Genomic DNA, 21,146 nt, shown 5'->3' on the forward strand with positions numbered 1-21,146 from the left:
GTATTTTATTCATTTCTCCATGTTCAGAGGTTTTTTGGAGTGTGGCCACTGTTCGCCCATCCATCTGGGTAACATCAGAGACCACATTACAACCTTCCAACTGAACATGTGTAACAACATCATTCAGCAATTTGTCATTTTGTTAATTCTGTGCATTTGTGATCATTTAGTGTAATACCAGCCCTTTCAGCCTCTTCAAAAATATGTGGCTCAAATAATTCTTCAGGTGATTGACTTGTACCCTCCTTGTGAGTATTTCCTTTTTCTGTCTGTGTTTGGTCATTGTTTTGCTTGCCCAGGGAAGGAGCTATGGCATCCCCACTTACTCCCTGTTCACTGGTATTCCCCATGCATGAGTCATTTTTCTTAAATCTGTTCCTTTGTTCTTTTGGAATTCCTAATGTTTCTTTTTCATTTGTGCAAATCTTTACTGTTTTATTTAGCTCTAAGTTAAACCATACCTCTTTTTTAGAAGTATTTGCACTTTCTATCACAATTTCATTTACTGGTACTTTCATTTTTAATCCATTAGGCATCTCAGAGTCGTTATGCAAAATTATATCAGAGCAATCTGTCATTTTGGCACTGCAGTTATCATGAGTACTTAGTCACTTTTCGGAAACCCCCCGGTCATTGCTATGGCCATCAGCCCCCTCTTTGGAAGGTTGTTTTTGCGCTGTATAGAGCTTTCCTATTTGCTCAGCTAACATTTTCACTTGGGCCTCAAGGCACTGGAACCTTTCCATCTCTCTAGGATCCTCTTTCTGTGGCCTAGGTCGATATTGGTTGTTTTCCCCCTGATTGGATCTATTCTGATACCTCTCAGGTGATTGATGTCGGGTGGGATGGTTTCTGAACTCTTGATTCATTTGTGGAGGGGAGCGGGTTGCACCCATCCTTTGATTATAGTCCCCTGGTGGGGAATCATTGTACTGGCGTGGACTGTAGTTCACGTTTTGCCTCATGTCCTGTCTCTCAGATTGTGGGTACTGGCCCCTATGTTGATTTCCATTATCAGTAAATCGATCCACATATCGGGGCCTATCCTGATTACCATATATCATGGTGTTGGGATCAAACCTACTCTGTGTCCCCAATGACTGGTAGGGGCCATCATTTCTTTGATCTTGATTTTGTCTCTGGTTATTGTTCATACCTGCCATATCAGGCCGATATCCTACCCGGGGTCTATCCCCTAAATACCGAGGGCTGATGTAGCTCTCTCTATTACTAGGATCATGTGTTTGGAACATTGGTACAGGAAATGGCGATCTTTGTTGATTACCCCTTTGTTCAGGTGTCACATTATTTTTACCTTGACTTTGAGCAGACTCAAGGGACATTTTGGCTGACCTGATTTCCATTACTGTGGCTGAGGGTTCTTTAGATTTAGGCCTGTTATCTTTCATTTTATCACTTTCTCTACCCTGACAATAGAGTACCTCATATAGCTTTGTGCTTTGATGTACAATCCATTTAAGGGACTTGTCACGGTCAAATTCACGGACCAATTGGGATATGATGTCTTTCTGTAGCCCATAGAAGTATGCAGTTTTAAACTCATTGGAATTTGAGTCAAAAGATACATCAAAGCGAGAGAATGCTCTTTTTAAGTCTTGTAAAAATTGGCGAGGGGATGTATTAGGTCCAGCAGTAATTGTGTACGCGACTTTCTTTGCCTCCTGCAATGACTGAAAAGGAGAAAAATGACGCCTAATTTCTTTTTCAAACTCCAGCCATGTCATATTCTGCTGTTCATTTAATCCCCTTATGATGCTGGCCGTCGGGGCATCTAAAGTTAAATGAAAATATTGTCTGTACTGTTCCCTAGGTATCTGGAGTGCTTTAAAAATGTCATGCACCGCTTCTAAGTGATCCTCAATGCAGCATTCACCTCCCTTTTTAAATGGTTTGATCAGGGCTTTAATGGATTTCATTATTTTTATGGGGCTACTTGTTGCAATACATGGAATTGCACTATTTTGTGAGTCAATCCTGTTTTCAGGTGTATGAGATTGGTGACTGCCCCCAATGGGAGTATCAAATCCCCCAAGGGCGCTGCAACCAAGTTCAGTCACCGGTCCAGTCACTGGGGCACTAGCTCTTTGGGCAGAGCTAGAATTCACCTCCACTCCATTGAATGTGGTGCCCTGCCGCCTCTCCTGGGACCTGGGAATGCACATTTGCTGTTCTAAGTCCTTACACTTTTCAAGGAGTCTGTTGGCTTCATCATGCAAATAATTATTTTCATCACTCATTTTATTAATCACCTCCTGCATTTCGCACATTTGCATTTGGCATTCATTGAACTCTTTATTTCTCTTGTCTCTTTCTTGGATCATTTTAATCATTTCTTGTTCTGCACTCTGGAGATCACCTTCTTTTTCACAATGTTCTTTTTGTAAAATCTGCATTTCTGAAACAACCTCATCTTTATCCTGCCTAATGTGATCCACTAAGGCTTTTAAGTGTGCCAATTCTTGCTCACTATCTTCAAATTGTTTCTTGCTTTTGGATAACTGAGTATCAAAGTCTCTGCATTTTAATTGCATGTCTTTTTGGCATACATCCAATTCTGCTCTCAACATTTCCTGATTTTTACTTGCCCCCTCTAATTCAGTCTTTAACCTGTTAATTAGCTGAGTATCATTCTCTTGCATTCGCAGGGACTTGTTTAAAATAAACCATATTTTGCCGCATAGCCGTATTAAACAGTCTTTCTCTGCACTTTTATCGGCTGCATTCAATAATCTTGTAAGGCAGACCTGAATTATGCTGCCTTCTGCAAAAATATTGTCTAGTTTTTCTTTCTGCACCTCACCCTGAATGCGGTTACTCCATTCTAACGTGCTATTCGAAGACCAATTCCCATGTGCAAATAACTTTACCTCTAAATATTGCACTAGATCTGAGAATGTGGTTTCCCTTTGTGACATTCTGAAATTCGTTTTTAGTGGCACACTGCTATTATAAAATGGGTTCCCTTTAATGTGCAAATGGCAGTGTGAGACACACTTGCCACGCCCAGTAGGTACTCTATGATCACTTTCCCGGCCTGCAACGCACCATAAATATGTAGGGTATTTTGTGGAGATTTGGGGCCTGACGGTATTTTCTTACCGCCGAAATATAACTTAGCAACAATCACTCCTTGTATTCAGATTGGGCCATGAACGACAATAATACAGTGAACATGCATTATTTCAGCACCCAGGCATGCATATTTGGTATGCGTGGGTGGTAGGCGTGGTTGGTGGTATTTTGGTGAGCATAATTCCCTTGTTTTATTTGTGGCCCCAATGTCCAAAATTCCTTATCTTTGCTTAGATTTTTCGTGTAATCACTAGAGAGACCTCAGACCTACATTTTAGGAATACCACATTTTTCAGTGTTAGTGTGCCACCATGGGCGATCTCACTGACTTATTTACGACAGAGAGCTATATATGGTAATCTTGTGGTAATTTCCACTACCTTATATACGGTAGGGAGCTATGTTCAGAGAGTCTCTCTTCCCGTTGACTCATGTACCTCCAACGAGCTATGCTACAGTCACTCACAACTGTTCATACTGAATCTGACATGCACACATCTGTCTTAAAATGACCATTGCACTGTTTAAAATCTCCCCACATCATCAGCATTGTAATGGTAAATAGTAAATACACCACCTGTCTGTTTTCAAATATTTTTCTGTATTATAAAAGTTGCAATTAAACACGATCTCATTCTTTACAGAAATAAATAAAATGGTACAGTAAAAGCATTGTTTATGACACACTGCAAAGAGAGTGGCGGAGAACAGAACTCAAATTGCAACATTAGCATTTGATTAAGGCATGCACAGCAATCCTACACTGACTGCATATTACCGTACACACTCAGCTCCCACACTTCTGTAATTACCTTATCTTTTTAGTTGTTCTCTTTGGCTGTTCTCTTTGTGAATGTGGCTCCCTTGAAGATTAACTCCAGTAAAAAGGAACGCTTGCCTTCTCAAACCGGGGTCATTGCCTGGAATTCTCAGCTTTTGCAGATAGGAACGCCTCAGCCAGTGGAAAGGTCCTTCTTTCAGCTCTCCCCAATCTCGACTGCCTTTCTCCTTTCTCAAAAACCCCCCAGCAAAAGCCTGATCACTCCCTCTAGCATGATACTTGCTATGACGCTGCTCCAATCAGAATTAATCACGCCATCTCCTCCTTCTCTACACAATGGCTCATTTTTATAGTAATACTTTGTAACCAACTGATTTCCTGTAGTTATGTGGACAGGGCAGCAGAGAGAACAGAAAAAAAAATGGATGTGCGTTTAAAAGTTCACTTTCAGAATAGGCCTAATTCTGCAGTGGAGACACATTTTTATTAGTGGATTATGTTTCATTAGTCATGTTAGTTGTCAGTAAGGTTAGTTATTATTTTCAAATGTGTCTCTCGCACCATAGGCATTTCAGGTGAAAAATAGTGTGCATTTTTGGGTGTGCACATGTGCTTTTAACTGTAAAAATAGATTTGCATCTTATATGTTAAAATCGTTTTTGACTGAGTGGCCTGTCTTTCCTTGTTAATCTGGTAACACATATAGCAATGCACCGCACCCTTGTGGTGGTGCTGCAAAAAAAAATTGCTACCTGTGCAGTAGTGCTGTACTCTGTGCTGTAACACGCCAAATATCCTTACAGTACCCAGTCATTTTGCCGAATACTGAGGTACATAACACTGAAAAACACCAAAAATATTAATTAAATATATAAGGGGCTGTGGGGTAAGGGTTTCAAATGGGTCGGAATTGGGTTGTGGTGGAGTTATAAGGGCAAAAAATGAGGAGCTTGCCCCCCCAAATTTAAAAAAACAAAAATAAATGGTTGTTTTTCAGCATTATGGCCCCAATGAAATGTACCACTCTGAAATTGTGGTCGGTAAAATTACATATAACCGTCTGCACCAGATATGCCATAGCCTATCCAACTAAATACCAAAAAGCCACCATTGGGTTTAGGGTTCTGTGGGAAGGTTGGGTAGTTCATTATGGCTGGCCTATTTGGTTACATTCAGATCAATGTACACCTTGAATCATGGGCTATCCATGACATTATAGGCATGAGAAAGACCCATAATTCACCCTATAATCATTAATGCAATGTTACAGGAGAGATAACCAACTGGAGGTTTCTGTATATGATATTTTGTCCCCTTTCCCCATCAAAGGTATGACCGAGTGGCGCCAACAGGTCACACAGTTAGTTCATGCCTAGAGCTGTACCAGAAGGATTCTGTTCTTACCTATTCATGTCTGGCAAGTATGTGACAAAAGAACAACGACATCAAGCCCATAAGATTGTAGTGGAAAAGAGTGCTGACACCAACAAACGGATGTATGATTTGAATGCGTGGTTCCCGATATTACAGCGAGGGGACTGCATGCTTATTTGAAGCTTAAGTTGCAAAGTGCAGAATAAGTAAGATGACAAGTGGCAGCTAACAAACATTCTGCATAGAAAAACATTAATTTTGTGGCATTGCTATAACATTGAATAGGAAAAGGGACTTCACAAGATGAGAACTCTTCACCACAGTCCTGCATTTCTCTGACATGATGATGTGCAAATGACTGGTCTGATCTGGACAGTATCCCTATATTTAATTGCCTGTCCAAGCAAGACATGTATTAAACCTGACATACATAAAATGTTGTTCACCAATGGTAACCTGTAACGCTCACCTGATTCCCGCAGAGGCGCCGGTCTTGACTGGGTGAATACCGTATCTTCAAAGGTGATGTGTAACACACGGTTGGCTCTTTGGGCTGGACCTCTGTGCACTGTATGTCTGACTCGAAGAGTAAGATGTCTGCAGATAGAAAATATGGGATTAATGAACTGGGGTTATTGGGTGTCTCTCTCTTCTTCCCCTTCTCTTCTCCTGCAGAACCCCAAAGGTTAACGCTCTCACCTTAGGTAAGTGAACGCCGAGCTCTCCATCTGCCTCGGGGCAGGGTGCCGTAACCAGTTTCTTCACTGGATAAGGGTGCAGGCCTCTTGACCTCAGAGGACTGCTGTCCGTCGTTTACTGCACGAACGGTAAGTTCCGAGTATTTCAAATGTCTTTAAAAGTCTTTTGTAATGATGTCTCTTGTTTTGCAGGGTTCCGGCGATGGCGGATGACGGGCTGAAGTGAGTTGAGGATGGGACCCGTGTGGGGAATAGAAGCGCCTGGAAGCACATAAGTAAGCGCTTGTTGCCTCCTTCACGATGCGCACTAACTGTCCTTTTATCTTGCAGGTACAAGTTCGGAGCTGCTGAAGGGTGCCGTAATACCCACTGGGTTCGGCGTGGGAAGGAGTAATGGCACGTGAGTAATAAAGTTACCCAATGTCTTTAAACGCACCTTCTTTTGTCTTTCAGATGCGGGATACAGCGCCGAAGGCCTCCGGAGCGTGCGAAGAGTTGGTAAGCTTTTGTCATTCAGATGCCGGAATGCAGCGCGAGGCGTTGGTGACAGCCGATGGACCAGGTAAGAGAAGCGCTGTCACTGAAGACCGTAATGCTAACCTGTTCTTTCTTGTCTTTATAGGTGTTGCTGAAGACTGGATTCAGGATGGTAAGCCTTTTTCCCTTAGGCCCAGGATCAGATGCAGAAGACACGATGAGCGTTCTGCTGCAGAGGATGCAGAATAACGCAAAGCAAGATTCATCCATCGGGTGTGGTTTAAATAGCCTCTGTAGTGCTTAGGTGTCTCCTTCCACAGCCTCGCCTAGGTAAGAAAAGAGTTCCTGCTTTCCAGAAGAGTTCCAGTGTTCTGAACCTAGGGAGTGGCTCCTGCCCCACCCAACAGGAAAAGTAGTCCCAAACAGAAGAGGATTAGAGGCTCAACTGGCAGGTAAGTAAGCAGCATGGTCTGCTGCAGGTAAGTCCACCCAAGCATTATGAGCCCGGCGCTTCCAGCGCTGGGACTGGGCATATTTATGAGCCTGGTGCCACTGGCGCCAGGACAGGGTCCAAAAGGTCCCAATTGGGACTGGTTGGCACTCGGAACCTGGGTTATGGGTCTGCTTCCAAGGGAGTTGGGTAAGTCCTGACCTTTTGGAAGCAGAGATCATGACATAACCACACTGACTTGCCGGGTCAACAATACAGTAACAACCCAATAAATGTCTGAATTGTGGGAATATCTATATGCTCCACAGTGGATCTGGGTGCCACTGTGCCCATCTGCCATAACTCAAGGTATCCAAAAGTGGAGAAGAAAGTGGTGAGCTGTTATGCTTCTGAAGATGAGAGCATTTGATGAAATGTTCAACAGTCTGATCCACGGGGGAAGCCTTCCTCAAGTGGTGCTTGCTCAAACCCTTTTTTACCATGATGGCCAAAGAGAGAAAAGAAAGCAGTGCAGAGGCTATGTTATGATGTTCATGGATATAAAGGGAAGTGTTCATAGGAACTCAGTCCCTCACATTAATCCTAGAAGTGCAACCTTCCATCATACCACAGTGTGCCAACATTAAAGCTGAGTGCTTGGAAATTGGTGTATCCACACCCAGGCTGGAGAGTGACAATTTTTAATCTGGCTTGTAGGCGACGTGGCTCTCTCGAGGATGGGAGTGAATGGGGGAGTGCAATGGCCGATTGAAAAGTAAACACAACTTAGAAATAGGAAAAACCCTCATCTTTGCCTCTAATGCATATCACACACAAGTGAATCACGAAGCTTTGCTAAGAAATACCCTGGAAGTGTTCATTTTAGAAGGGTGCATTTATTCAGTCGAAATGTGCATATCATAAAACTATGCTTTCTACACTCATGTTCAGCCAAGTTACTTTTTCAGTTATACCGTAGTAAGCAATGAATAAGTCTATGTACAGTTTGTTTGGAACACGTGTAGGATATGTAATTGTTTCGTACTATATTGATGAAATGGTTATAGTGATATAGGCCCAGTTATGCCAGTAAAGGTTGTCACACAATCAAGGGGGTCAATGGTGGTTCACAAAAGATAGAACCCTGGATTTTGAACAGGATTACAACAGTCAATTCCGAAGCAAATCTAAGGAGAATTTGAGTGAGTCTGGCGTTTCTGCCTTGTGCTTCTGTGAGGATCAAATGTAGTCATCTAAACAGTTCCTGTTTTGAAGGCTGTTGCTTCAAGCTTATCCTCAACATCAAAGCACTCTGGCGCCTCACTGTAATTCACGATTCAGAGCTACATGATATCAAATTGCCCATGTGGGCAAGCATCCATAATTCTGCAGCAAACATTGGCAACGGCAACTGTTTTACTGTGCTGGGTCGGGTGCTGAGGATTATCAGTGCCACCCCCTAGCAATGCCAGCTAAGTGCTCTGGGAATAAGTAAGCTCTGCATCATGGTGCCATCCCTTCCCTTCCAGAGCTGAGGGCTGGTTGAATGTGGTCCTCTTGTAACAGAATGCCAACTGGTAAGGGCAAAATAGCCAATTATGTTTTAACAATACTTGATGGCGATTATTCTGTCTCTGAAAACATCCTGCCACCTCCACACTTCCTCCAGTCAAAGAACACTGGGAATGCCATCAGATAGCAAAGGATACTTGTTACAGTAGACTGGACTGGAGCTTAAGAGGCGGTTTAATTTGGATCAATCCACTGAATAAGCCCCACCCACTTAATTGATTTACCTTTGGATATCAGTGCAAGGAGGATTCATCTTGAAGCCATTTGGCGATACTGGCTTTTCCAAAGTCACCTGCCATAGCGGAGAAGACAGAACACTTCCAAGGAAGAGGAAATCTCTTCTCCCTGCCCATTTCAAGGGCGTGATTTGGATGACTTGCTGACTGGCCAATGTACTCTTCATCTGAGTCTCTGGTACCCAGGAGCCTGCTGACTGGAGGTGGCATAATCTTATATGTGCTCTCTATAATCCTCCCTCACAGAAAAGTGAAGAAAGACTCACCTCGCCTTTGGAGATGCTGGACTGGTTCCCACAGTAACCGTGAAGTAGCTTAAGACTATTTAATGCCTCAAGACAATTTCAAGCTGGCCTGATCATACTTGTCTGACTTTGAGACACTACAGGACTTGCAGTGCTGTTTTTGGCACTCCAAGAACATTAAATCACTTATCTGCTTTTTGGAGCCGGCTTGCCATTGAATAGACCAATAAAAGTACATTGCTGCCACGACTAGACTGCCTGCTGACTATTGTGGAATCACCCAACTCAACGCATCCTGAGCACTGACTCCACCCATCAGAAGCATTGTCTTGTCCTGACTCAAAATTCGACTCAACCCACTGGAAGCCATCAATGTGTCCATCTTGAGTGCCATCTCTAACCAGTGGAAGTATCGTCTCAAACTGATTCGACCGCTGTCTTGAACTTTTGGGGGCCATCAACTTGGCTTATCATGAATATCAACTTGATCCACAGAAAGCCCCAACTTAAAGCAACCACAATGGAGTCTTGCCAATGGAACAGTGCAATTCTGCTATCTCTACATTGGATGGACAGCAGAAAAGCTCCAAGAAGCCTGGCTCGACGTTGTTGAGACCTAAAATGAGCCATAAAGATATCTGCAGATGCCTGCTTCCCCTGATCCTCCTAAAAAAGCCCTGGTGACTGATAAGCATTCTATGTGTTTCCTTAACAGGGGTGGGTCTTTAGCGCTTTTAACTATTTGTGTGCACTGTCAATTTTTATTAACATTTCTATTTTTATAGAACCTTGGTTGGACAAATATGTATTTTACACTGTTGTTGTTTAGATTGATTCTGTTCAGGTTCATGCACCACCTGAAGTGTGTAGTCTGCTTACCAAAAAGAGGTGAAGAAGGTGTATAACTGTCTGTCTGTGCCTGTTTGATGTTTATGATTGGGGTCACTGCTAGTTTACTAGTATTGTGGGGCTGAGTAGGTGTTTTAGACACTACTCACCCTTGTATTTCTCCAGAACAGAAGTCGTTTCATCACACTCTCACTGAAAGACAGGCGAATAAATATACAGTGGGGAGTTAACCAACATTAATACTGGGTACCCCAAAGTGTTTACCATTCAACAGTTTCCAGGTGTAATTAACAGCATTTTGAATTATGTTGCCTTTTATAGCTAGTCCTAGGGTTCTTTCTCGTGTATATATAAACTGATACTCTCATGTTGTATTCATGCGATAATGATCCAGACTGTGCTAATGGGTTGTAAGCAAGAAGTGACCATCTATTAGAGACACTTGCAGTAGCGTCCTTTATTTATTTGTTTGCTGTTCAAGCTGAACACTCACAAGACATAGTAGGTTTGTCCCCACTCCATGTTATTCTCATTATTTGTTTGTACTATTAATTCAATTATGTATGTCTTGTTATTCATTGTCTACCTCCCCCTGACCCCACCCTGTCGCCCTGTGGGTGCTTTGAAACAGTGTTGCTAATTGTATAAGTGCCTAACAAATGTCCAATAAATAAATAATAGGTCTTTAAGTTTATGAACATTCTCAAATGTCCATTGTTGTCTAGCTTCTGCATCACATATAGTTCTGTTGTAAGGCCTATCATTTTTTAACTATGTATTTCACTGTAGACAGACAGAAGACTGAATTGCAGGACAGTGTCATTCAATGAAATAAAAGGCTATATCTAAGGTTTTCCTGCAGTACCCCAAATACCTCAGTTGAAGGCACTAGCATTAGTCACAGGTCATCACCATTACTCCCCGACCCAGATTTCTGCTGCCCATACTCAAGCTGCAGTATATTCAAATGTAAGCAAGAAACTGCGTGATTTTCTCTCCTGGATATTCAAAACTGGCAACAGGATAATGTTTATTATATATATATTACACAGCCACAGTACTTATGGTTAAGTTTCCATAAGAAGAGGATTTTTTGGGCGGCTTATAACTCCGCTCCCCCTGGACGAATCCTCACCAAACTTTGCAAAAAAAGTATATGGGCGACTCTGATTTTTTTTTGCAAAATTTGGTGATGTTTGGTCCGGGGGGAAAAGTAATGGGGGGGTCCCAAAACGTCTTTTTTTCCATAGACTGAATGGGGGAAAACTTTGCGCACGCCTAGAGGCCAAACCACTGGACGGATTTTCACCAAATTTGCGGCAGGGGCAGCGGATTTGTCCTGAAAGTGTGCTTTTGTAAATTCGGTGAAAATCCGTCCAGTAGTTTTCTTTAAAACGATCAAAAAGTAGGTCAGAAAAATTTAGTGATATCTATGTCCGCTCCGCGGTCACACTTCCCTGTTCACTCCGCGGACAAGAAATCAATTGGCTAATCTGTAGAGTCATGTCCGCGGACATGTGGCGTTTTCACTGATTGGCTGTGGAACAGCATGAAGTGCGTCACATTTCTTTGCTGCCTCCGCCATCTTTCGTTCATGTTTTGGTGTACACGACATCACCGGTAAAACATACAAAACAAGACACCTATGGACTTGTTATACTTATGAAATACTGTTTCCGAAGGTGAGCTTTAATTAGCTTGGGATGGAATGTGGCAGCGCAAACTCAAAAAGTGGTGTTTTCTTGCCATGAAGTTCATACGGGAAAGTGGAAGTTGGTGCTCAATGTACGGCGCTCAATGCCTGCGTCTGTGTTACAATGTTTTCAGATTCATATTGAAGTCGGACTGGCGTCCTACATTTTGAAATCTGAGCCTGCCACCTGGAGTGTTTGTTGGAAACAGTGGTTCTGGAGGCGTATAGGAGTAGCGGTTATCATGATTGGATTGTCATATGTTGTTGCAAAGTGAGAATGTATTTGCCTTCTGAGTGAAGGTCAGTTCATTTGCATTTTTGGTTGCGAGCTGTCACGCATCCAAGTCAATCCATAAGGGGCTATTGTTTTTTGACTTCAGCAAAAGGGAAACTTAAAAAGCTATGCAAGGAATGAGATCTTGGAAAAACATACCATTTGATAAGGTTATGTTTTAAAATCGTTTGTAAGAAACATGAAATATCAGTTCACAAAGATTCTTTGCTGCGAACACATTGCTGTCTGACTTTGCGAAAAGCAGTGGAGGCTGTCAAGATCATGTAAGTTTAAATTTGATGACTCTACACCGACTCGCGTTTTAATGTTATACTACCCAACACTAATTGTGACAATGTAACTGAAGTATTATTTTTTTGCACAGTTACATTTTTCCTTCAATAACAGAGAGTGCACATTGTAATCGTTTGCAGGCTATGAGTAGAGTCTCACTTGTTGACCGTTATTTCTTCTTCTTTCAAATGTTATGCTTGCCCACATAGGTTTGTGTATCAGTTTGCACTTTTTTTGGTCTTGTGTAACATCAAGACATGTAATTTTTTCTTGCTTGTCCATTCATGTTGGCTTCATAACTGAATTACCCTCTCACTGTGTACTTGGCATTTGTTTTAACCTTTACGGCGACTGCTGTTTCGTGGCCTTTTTAAGCTTTTGTGATGTCATCTTTCATGTCCTGGGTGTTAGTCTTAGCAATGCACGTAGGTGGTGCAAGTTATGGTTGCTTAGCTTACTATAACTAGCGAATGTCAAGGGTTTTTTGGTTTTACTTTGAACCAGAGTGTCCCTTTAACAAAGTTTTTTTACTGAATTATATATATATATGGAAGTGAACAAAAACAAAGGGGCTACACATGTGATATCATCAGTGATGTCATCAATGACATTTGTGATGCCATCTTTCATGTCCTGGGTGTTAGTGTTAGTAATGCACAGTGGTGCTGGCAGGTATGGTTGCTTAGCCTACCATAAGTGGCGAATTTCAGGGGGTTTTCGGTTTTACTTTGAACCATAATGTCACGTGTCTGAAGTTTATTTAGTGAATTTCACAGGTTTTTAGTAGTGCAACTTAACCATAATGTCCCCTTAACAAAGTTTTTTTAGTGAATATATATATATATATATATACATATATATATATATATATATATATATATATATATATATATATATATATATATATATATATGTATATATATATATATATATATATGATAATTTGACACCTTATCAGAAAGGGGCAACACGCTGATCTGCTCATACAAGCCAGAGTTCTTGGTCTGCTGTTGAAAATGATCACTGAGCTTGCTTCATATTATTGTGTCTGACCTAGTGAGCTCTCCAACACATGTGAGTTGTTTCTGTTCATGAATGGAACCTCAAATCAATTTTGCTCATGGATACTAATTCTACCTGGATGGGAAATGCGTGTAAGTGGGCTGCTTTTAAGTCTAAATCTACTTGCCTAAATTTCAGAAAGACATATCTGTGTTCCCAACATGTAAACAAGTATTGCTTTTGTCAGGTTGGGCTAACCCACGGTGCAGATTCAGGGCCCATTTTATATACTGATTTGGCCAGGGCCTTCCTTCCGACTGCTTACTGACACTGCACAGGTATTCCAACCTTAGCACTGCTCAGCCTTACATCTTATATGTCGTGGCAATGCAAAGGTGCAAGACGCGCACCATGGCACCATGCATTAGCAACTGACAGAGGAGACTAAATCACAGCAACCCAGACAACAACCACAGCATTCCTGATAATGGATGCAGCTGATATCTTATGCTATGCTTCATGAAATCTTATGTGAATACCCATTTGCAAAGTATAAACATGTCCAATGTTTACCATCCCTGACATTTCCCACTCAATGACATTGACTATGTGCAGTTTGGCCAGGTAGATGGAAGCCACTTATGGTAGAGAACCATTGAAAGCCTGCAGTAACCACCAACTAACCTTTTATCCTAACACCCTAATTGACACCACATCACCACGCACCATCATAACACTAAAATACACCATGACAAACACCATGACAAACACCCTTGACCAGAATCTCAATGCATATTTCATGCATGCATGAACTTGACTGGGTCACTGCACAAAATCATATTTGATACCAAATATACGCACTTTATATCATTGCAGGTCAGTTGTCACCCTATGATGCGCCTTCCAAAAACACCTGGAAATGAACCTGCACACAAAGTCTTGGTTCTTCGCCACTTGTATGTGTCAGCATTCCAGCAATAGCACGCTTGCTCTCCTATCTCTTCTTAATTCCCTTAATTCTCACCTTAACCAACCGCAACCCAACCCAAATCCTCCCCGGTCCCTCAAAACCAAGAAACCATGAATATGTTGAAAGTTGTGTTATGTAAGTTCCAACAAAATAACACACCATAACATAACATTGCATAGTATAATTTCTCAACGACCTCCAAGAAATAAATGTAAATTATAGGCCAATTTTCGGCAATGTGTGATTGCATGAAAAATAGAAATCCGTTTTGTTTTGGAATGACAAAATAAAAATGTTTTTTAGCCCTCTAGGGTGGCAATCTTATGTACTTTTTCTATCATTTGTATTCAAATGTGCATCTTCCTTCATTTAGTGTATAGTCACAGGATACTTTGTTCATATGTCTCTCACTAGCCTTTTCAAAGCTATTCTCTCATAGAGGTAGTCGTTTAATTTGAATCTCGTAAATGTCGACATTCAATACTTATATTAATCTAGAGGTTGTTTCTTTAAGTTTGCTTTGAGTAAAGCTACAGCTCTTTGGTAACGTTTTCTCTTATTCCCCATTTTTTTTTCTTATGGGGTGGAACAGCACACACTTCTCTTTCTGGACCCTTCTTGGACTGCAACCATAACCTTCTCTCCTCTAGTGCAGTCTGCCATTCACTTTTCCTTTTTACTACATAATTCACAGATTGACTGTTTTATAACCAGATGCCCCCGGGTTCGGTGCACTTAACAAATGTAAAAAAAAAAAAAAAAAAACATAAATAAATAAATAATTGTTTGTTTTAAAAAATATTTGATATGCAATGCTGCCAAATGAATTTGGGCATGGTTGGAATCCGGCAACATTTATTTTTGATGATTTAGTGAAGACACTGTGGTGTTTTTAATAATGCATTGGCATAGGATCATGTTATACGTTATATTTTTGCTTTGTGTAATTGTATTGTCTATACATTGTGTGTTTCTTTTTCTCTTTTTCTGCTTTTGTGGCCCAAGGGCCAAAATAACCTTGTCCTACTAAATTAAATTAAAATAATTTAATGAGCTGTTGCTATGTTTCAATAATGCGGAATGAAGTTCCAAGATGGAATTACACAAAATAAGGCCTGTCTTCTCTACTCTTCCCTATCCACCTTTCCCCTTTACCCCATTTGGAATATTTATTTTTAGAATATTGAATTTCTTTTAGGTGCTGTTATACCATTTCCAAAAAGGCACAGAGTTTTTTTCATATTATTTCAAAGGCTTTAAGTGTTATTTATAGTGCACAGTCGAACTTTGCACTAGAAATAATAGTCATGCGACCTTTATCTAAACGACCTTCAGTGGTCCACCTTTCCAAAGGTGAACTTCTGAAAAAAGGAAATATGGTCTGGTTATGGATATGTCTCTTTGTTTATTAATTGCATGAGTCTATCCTTCATTCGTCAAATTGTGCTACTACACAGACCTTATCACAAATACATGAAATATTGTATATCACAAATGTGGTATTGTGAATTACATAAAACTGAATTCAATAATTTTTTATTGTTCAATATTTGACAAATGTATGAATGTTTTGTTTTGACACATAATTTGTATGTTCCATATTTATAAAACCCTGATCATAGGGTTAGTAGTGAAGAGAAATGTTGTTTGATGTTAAAAGCGGATCATATTTGGCCCTTGTGGGGAAGTTGGTCTTGTTAAAACTGATTGATCTGTAACTCCTTGGCTGATACAGGAAGACATTGGCAAGAGAATATATACAGCTGAATACCAAACAGACTTATTTTCTGTCATTGGTCAGTTACCGGCTGCTTCTAATTTATCTATATCATGCAACTGTTCCCAAGTCTTTTAAGCGTGAGCTGCAGGCTAATCTTTCTCTTCCCAGGCAACATGGTGTTTTCTACTACGTGTTATACAGATCAATTGATTTTAGAATGTATACTTCAATCGATGAATTAAATTATTCTAAACCATTCAAATGTTCTTAAACTTTTAAAAGAAATACCTTGCTTACTTTTGTCAACATCGAGAGATACTGAATGGGTTTACTTTATTGATCCCGATAGAACAGATATTGTTTTATTGGTAATTGAATTGTTAAGACAAATGAACTATGACCTCTCATCCCAGTTTGAATCAAGACCCCCAAATTCAAACGGGTGGCAATTATGGGGGGAGGGAGAAAGCACTAGAGATACAATGCTTGAAAGGTTTCCCCTCAAGGCGAGCAGTACAAATTATAAATGGTCCAACTAATGCTGGTCCAATTCCATACTACAGGTCATGGCTTGCACACACTCTTTCAAACAATGGCAATTGATTGGAGGACAAGGGAACTGGCTTCTAGGATTTGGAAGTGGTTCACAAAATGTCAATTATATCATGGAACTCGAGGGGCACAATAATCTTTACAATAATATAGAACTATGTCAATACTTCCAAAGGCATACTATTTTGATTTTACAGAACCTCTCGAGTCGACCTCCAGTGGTATTAGATGGATATCATATCTTCCAACAATTGGTGACTCATTCCAATGGTGGTCACCCTCTGGGCAGTTTGATTATTGCTTTTAAAATGTCGGACTTACTAAAATATGAGATCATCTCTGATTCTAAATATGTCATCCTTTCAAGAAAAGCAATTTTGAAGGATGAGAGTAGTTACCTTTGCTAATAGTGAATGTTTATTGGAACCCCTTGTTTTCCACTATACAGTCTTTTCTAATCTCGATTGGTCATGTTTTGGAGCAATATACTGATATGCCAGAGAATCAGGATATTTTAATTGCAGGGAATTTGAACTCTGATTGCAAGCCTGCATTGGATGGGACTGTTTTATGGTCCTCACTATTTCCAAACCTACAAGCACAATAATGGGAAAAATGGATTGACTTAATGCTGGGATGGGACCTTTGGATGACTAATGAGAACGTATTGGGAGATACAACCAGGAAAAATGCCTGGGGTAATCAATGGCTAGGGTCATGCATTGACTACATATTTCTATCAGTGAAATTGTTTGAGCTATGTGAAAGTTTCATAGTACAGAATACCAAATTGAGTGATCATGAATGTCTTATTGCTCAGTTGAACGGTAAGAACGTAAACCAATGAAACTGTTATTTAATTAACTTGACATTATCCACATCCGGGTACTGGATTCCTCTGAAGGTCAGTAATGTTAACTCCTATAATGGGCAAATAGGTCTATCATTTGAGAACACAACTCCTGAGGAAAAAATCAATATCTTTGTCCTTGCCTAATTTGCAACTTTTATACATAATAATTTCTCTATTAACAAGAAAGTGCCTTTTTTAAAATCTAAAGTGCATGATTATGATCATGTTGTACAACTCAGGAAGCGTGAATTAAGGTCAAGCTTGAGACACATCTATACATTTGAATTTCCCGGCCTAAAGAAAACAGACAAAATCTGGCTTGCTCAACAGCATTATAAAAATTGGCATCGAAGTTACCGTCAACTCATTTTGCAATAGGACGGCAAGCATATGCTTGAAATAGTGAAAACTAAACACACTTATACATTTTGAAGCATAGTTAATTCTCTGAATGCTAACCAGGCTGATGTTCAGGGCAATCCCATAACAGAAGAAAAGTGGGGATCCTATTACTCAACGTTGTATAACTCATCAGTATCCTGAGATCCCTCCTTTGACCCACTATGGTTGTAGGAACTTGACTTTAACTGTGATGATGTGGAGTATTTACCAAGAAAGCATCCAATTCTAGGGCCTCAGGACAAAATGTGTTAAGTAATTGTCCTAAAAATTGCCCCAAACAAATGGGCTGTGATATTCTACTTATTATTCAAAAATAGGATTGCATCACAATCTACCCATAAATCCTATAAACGATCTATTATAATACCTATATATAAGAAATGGGTCTGATTGAATCCGGCTTATTACCGACCCATTGCTCTTATTGATCCTGAAAGTAAAATGTTTGCATCACTAATTTTGTGAGGATTGGAGTAATGGGTGGTAACTACAGAACTACTGAGCTAATTCCAAGCAGGGTTCAGGAAAGGGGTCTGCACCACTATAAATGCATTCATTATGGAGGCAATACATCAAAGAGCATGTTGTAAAGACACCCCACTCATATTTGTACCCTGTATCAATGAATCTTTAGCTTTTGATACAGTCAATAGAATTGTATGTGTTATTATGGGGAAACAAATGTTAACTGGCATATTCTTACACCACTGTTGATTATTCTGATCTATATATATATAGACACATACTTACAAGTAAGGCTGGACCAGCAAGGTACTCTTTCTCAAGAATGTTCAACACACAGAGGCCTCTGACATGTATACATGTTGGCTCCCTGCCTTTTTAATTTGTATGCGTCCGATATCAGGGACTGTCTACTTTGCTCTTCCTTTTCTGCTCCCAGGGTTAATGAATAAAAAATGTTGGCTAGGATATGCAGATGATGTGACTGTATTAGACCAAACACTATGGTGTCTTCAGTGCCTTATTAACTCCACCATCTAATATGAAGATAATAATAGCCTTATAATATATGCAGGTAAAACACAAATTCTAAAATTCCATGGTAGGACAATAAAGCCATATAAATTCACCTGGAAAATCGGCACAACTCCAATTGAACCTGTGACACGATTAAAATATGTGGGCTTCTATCTCGACTCCTCACATGAAAAAAAAAATATCTTTCAAAGGTTACAGATGAAAATTACTACATTTGTTTCTCAAATTAAATGGATTAATCAAATATATTGTAGATTTTCAATTAAACCACTTATCAATTTTTATAAAACCAAAATATTAACATAATTCTTCATGGACAGGAGATTTGCAATCTGTCATGGGTACTTTCCAGTTAAAAATTCAAAGTAAAATGTGCAACATATATTTGGCGCTACCAAATTGTGTGCTGATTTCGATTATCTGATACACACTGGGCTAGGTTTCACTCCATGCCCAGTTGAAATGGAAAATGTTAACCTTTATAGATTGTTTCTTCTTCCAGCGTATCACTTGCTTTTTTGTGATTTCAGAAAAAAATGTTAACATAAATTTGTGCTATTTCCGACATTATGACTAGGAGTGAAATTTTATTACAGATTATTCATGAATCTGCTGAGACAGTAATTTGCAATCTTATAGAGGTTAAGAAACATTTTTTTACAAAGCACTGGTGTGGCACAATTAAAAATGATAGGCATCATAAAAATAATAATCATCTCCCAAAATTAGATAAACTACTGGAAACACTTCTGAGATATTTGAGTACATTTCCAAATGTGAATTACAGGTTGCAATTCTTGCAGTTAAGAAAGAACCTCATCCCAACGGGAGAAATTCTGTCCCTACGGCCCAAATTGCCTATATTGGAAAAACATTGTTGTTTCTGTGGGCCACCAGAAAGTACCTAAACTTTAAAACATATGGCAATTCAGTGTACTACCGAACACAATTTACGAATTACATTGTTCAGGACTTTTGATAAATTGGATGATTGGCTGTTGGAACACCACTTCTGTCTAGGATATCTAGTAGGAATGAAATCCCATTAACAATTGCAGTATTAGAATTTGTGCACAGAATTAATCTTATTGCTATTATATGGTAGGCTGATGTTGTCTTTTTAATGTTTGCATTTGAATCTGGATAATTGTATTGTTTTTGATCGTTTTGTATACATTTCTGTGCAAGGTTTACTTGTTTGAACCAATATCACAATAAACAGTACAGATGCATGCAGATCATTGTCCATTTTGTTTAAATATTCAAAAGTTGCTTACACATTTTGAACATTTCTCTGTGCAATGCATTGTGTTGTGTGATTATCCCAAATGATCATGCTCGGTTTTCTTCATACTTTCATGCAGAACGATAAGCTTGGTAGATGGTACATCAACATGATTTTGGCCACTCTCTACTTCAGAGTTCCAAAGTGTGGTGATGCTTGTGGTGATACGGGTTTTCCAGTTGGTATCATCTGACAACAGACATCTCTGGAGCGCTCACCATGTTGGTGTGGGAGGCAGCTGAGTGAGTCAAGAGTGGACCTACCATAACTGGTGCTGGTTGTAGGCCTGCTGACTTGACCAGCGATGGAGATGAAGAGGGCTGTTGCAGGTTAGATGTTACTGCCAAGCTAATGATTTGACACCTACATCCATAATCAGGGAGTGTGATTAGACCTAATTTACACACTGCTCGTTGGCTCCACCAAAAGACCTTACAATAAATATAAAGTGATTAGTTCTTCCTGTAAATCTGTCTTTTGACAGATATTGTTTAAGATTTGTTCAGTGGTCCGTGCTGACCAGAGGGCGAGGTATGATGAGGAGGTGACTCACCTCACATGCTGGGTGTGCGATGGACAGAAGAAGCGTCCCGGGTACTGTGGGCAATATCCTGAAGTCAGCCACTGGAGGCCAGGATGTTGGAAGCTGCCCGACCCTGGTGGCTGTTGCTTTGCAGAACACAGTAAAGTGAGGAGGGTCGCTGTGCCTGGCAAAGCCCAAGAGGACGGTGAGGGCTTCGCTCCAGTGTGGTCCTTCTCTGGAAGCTCCCATTGTGGATTGAGCATTGGGGCCTTGGAGTTCCATGTTCAGTGCGGGATCAGGGAGAGGAGTGGGAGTGGCCTGTTAGCAGTTCCACAGGCAGAGCATTGACCGTGTGAGGGTGTACTGCCCTCATGGAAGGAGGAAGCCCTTACCTGCACGAGTGACCCTGAATTTGGAGTAGGGTTAGGGGTGACTCCAGAGCCCCGGTGCTGGCAAACTGGAGGGGTTAGCTGGGAAGGAGAGGCAACGGGTGAAGGGAAGCTTCACATCAGTGCTGTGGTTGATTTGATTCTGAAGCACAGACACTGGCCAGCTGGGATTTAGGGTTCTAGTTCCATTTCATTGGGGGTGTTGTGGTACTCCCATGATGCCCTCATTGCCACCTATAAGGGTTGTGGTTGTATCAATTAATAAGAAACTTATACCTGACTTGCAGGCCACTGAAATTTATTTCCAGACACTTGGGAATGATTTTCCTACCAGCCCCTGTGTTGTCTAAGTTGGTGCACATTGTCTGGAAAGTACCTGTGCAGAAAACAGGCACTTCACCTTTCTTGAATGACTTAAATCGGAACCTGTAGAGG

The sequence above is a fragment of the Ambystoma mexicanum genome, chromosome 5p, assembly GCF_040938575.1.
Source record: "Ambystoma mexicanum isolate Mex_15411 chromosome 5p, UKY_AmexF1_1, whole genome shotgun sequence".
NCBI lineage: Eukaryota > Metazoa > Chordata > Amphibia > Caudata > Ambystomatidae > Ambystoma > Ambystoma mexicanum.